The sequence below is a fragment of the Nicotiana tabacum genome, chromosome 20 (genome assembly GCF_000715075.1).
Source record: "Nicotiana tabacum cultivar K326 chromosome 20, ASM71507v2, whole genome shotgun sequence".
Taxonomy (NCBI): domain Eukaryota; kingdom Viridiplantae; phylum Streptophyta; class Magnoliopsida; order Solanales; family Solanaceae; genus Nicotiana; species Nicotiana tabacum.
In genome coordinates this window covers 65915079-65917522 of record NC_134099.1, presented here as the reverse complement: position 1 = coordinate 65917522, position 2444 = coordinate 65915079, and the positions used below count along the sequence as shown (strand labels likewise).

At 44.6% G+C, this 2444-nt stretch overlaps 1 pseudogene; it reads right to left on the bottom strand.

Moving 5' to 3' along the window:
• Positions 1-1580: 1580 nt before the first annotated feature.
• Positions 1581-2066, bottom strand: LOC142174391 (uncharacterized; annotated as a pseudogene).
• Between the last annotated feature and the right edge of the window lie 378 nt (positions 2067-2444).

Below are 2444 nucleotides of genomic sequence, written 5' to 3'. Positions count from 1 at the left end.
ACTGTAAGACCTCAATAGGTATGACAAAACTGTAAGACCTCAACAGGCATGAAAAAACTGTAAGACCTCAACAGGCATGAAAAAACTGTAAGACCTCAACAGGCATGAAAAAATTGTAAGACCTCAACAGGCATGACAAAACTGTAAGACCTCAACAAGCATGACAAAACTGTAAGACCTCAACAGGCATGAAAAAACTGTAAGACCTTAACACAGATGACAAAATTGTAAGACCTCAACAGGCATGACAAAACTATAAGACCTCAACAGGCATGAAAAAATTGTAAGACCTCAACAGGCATGAAAAAACAGTAAGACCTTAACTTGCATGAAAATTTTGTAAGACCTTACTACAGGCATAAAACTCGATCCCAAAGTTTAGGCTATATGTCGCATTTGTAAGACTCCCGAAAGGGCATACCCTCGATATAGACGCCTAAGCTACCACACTCGGGATAAAAAATGGCTCCAGCCAAACACAAATGACTACGGTCAATACGGCTGCACCAACCAAATTAATGCAACTCGGGGACACCCGACCATCGCTATAAAATCACAGGCCATTACTTTGAATCTACTTTGAAAAAAACCGGTTAAATAGGCTACCCTTGACAGGCAAACGAGCTTCGACCATGTAAGCTCCAAATCACAAGGCTTCGAGCTACTCAGCCTATGAGCTAAACTTTCCGAGGTGCTCGAACATCGCCGCAAGCGACTTGAAATCGAGGTTCTTCCCGAACCGACGATGGGTCAGGCAAAATTATTTCAAAAAGTCCTTAACGGGAGGAAAACAAAGCCTACATATGCCTAAGGGAAAAAGCGTAATGAGCCTCAGGGCCACACAGACTAAACGGTCGCAATGACCAAAAGCTTAAGAGCCACTGTCGCCAGCTTAAAAATATTTGAAAGCTTGAGGGTCAAAGTGAGCTCGAGTCGTAACCCGATTCGGAGACCGGACCCAAAATAGTTAACTATATATGACTAAGGGAACTGCGTAAGAGCCATCGTCGCTAGCTTCATGAGCCTCAGGGACACATATATTAAAGGTTGCATCGACCAGGCATACAAAAGCCCCCGAGCATGCCTAACGAGCCCCAAGGCCATATCATGAATCTAAAGTTTCTTGCCAATTCTAAAAACAGGAACACCCGACCGAATTCTGGACAAAAAAAGGGTAGTGGAAGAAACAAAGCCACATGGTTCACTTTATACATATTCCAGTATGAAAGTACTATATACAACAACAACAACAACCCAGTATAATCCCACACGTGGGGTCTGAGGAGGGTAATATGTACGCAGACCTTACCCCTACCCCGGAGGGTAGAGAGGCTGTTTCCAGGAGACCCTCGGCTCAAAAAGCAACAGAAGCCGATATATTAGTACCATAAAAATGCATAATAAAATAACAGCAATACAATAGATATGAAATACAGAATACGAAATACGAAAAAAATGGCTGGTATAGTAAAACTAGCAGGTAAAGCCCTGCATCAATAGACGACCAATGACATTCTTAGTCTAACTCCTAACTAGCTAGTCTCACTCTATTGTGCTGTAGAAATATTCACAACTCTCCCCTAACCTACAACCTTAATACTCGACCTCCATAATTCCCTATCAAGGGCCATGTCCTCAGTAATCCTAAGTCACGCCATGTCTTGTCTGATCACCTCTCCCCAATACTTCTTAGGTCGCCTTCTACCTCTCCGCGTGCCCACTACAGCCAGTCACTCACACCTCCTCACCGGTGCATCAGTGATCCTCCTCTAAATGTTCCCGAACCATCTAAGTCTTGCTTCCCGCATCTTGTCCTCTATGGGGGCCACGCCCACCTTCTCTCGAATATCTTCATTCCTAATCTTATCCATTCTTGTATACCCGCACATCCACCTCAACATCCTCATCTCCGCTACTTTCATCTTCTGGATGTGTGAGTTCTTTACCGGCCAACATTCAGTTCCATATAACATGGCAGGTCTAACCACTGCTCTATAAAACTTACCTTTTAGTAACGGTGGCACTTTCTTATCACACAAGACTCCCGATGCTAACCTCCACTTCATCCACCCCACCCCTATACGGTGTGTGACATCCTCGTCAATCTCCTCGATCCCCTGAATAACCGATCCAAGGTACTTAAAACTACCCCTCTTGGGAATGACTTGAGAGTCAAGCCTCACTTCAACTCCCGCTTCCGTCGGCTCAACTCCAAATTTGCACTCGAGGTATTCCGTCTTCGTCCTGCTCAACTTGAAACCTTTAGAATCAAGAGCATGTCTCCAAATCTCTAGCCTCTCGTTGATGCCGCCTCGTGTCTCGTCAATTAGAATAATGTCATCAGCAAATAACATGCACCATGGCACCTCCCCTTTAATATGATGAGTCAGTGCATCCATCACCAGGGCAAATAGGAATGGGCTGAGCGCAGACCCTTGGTGCAA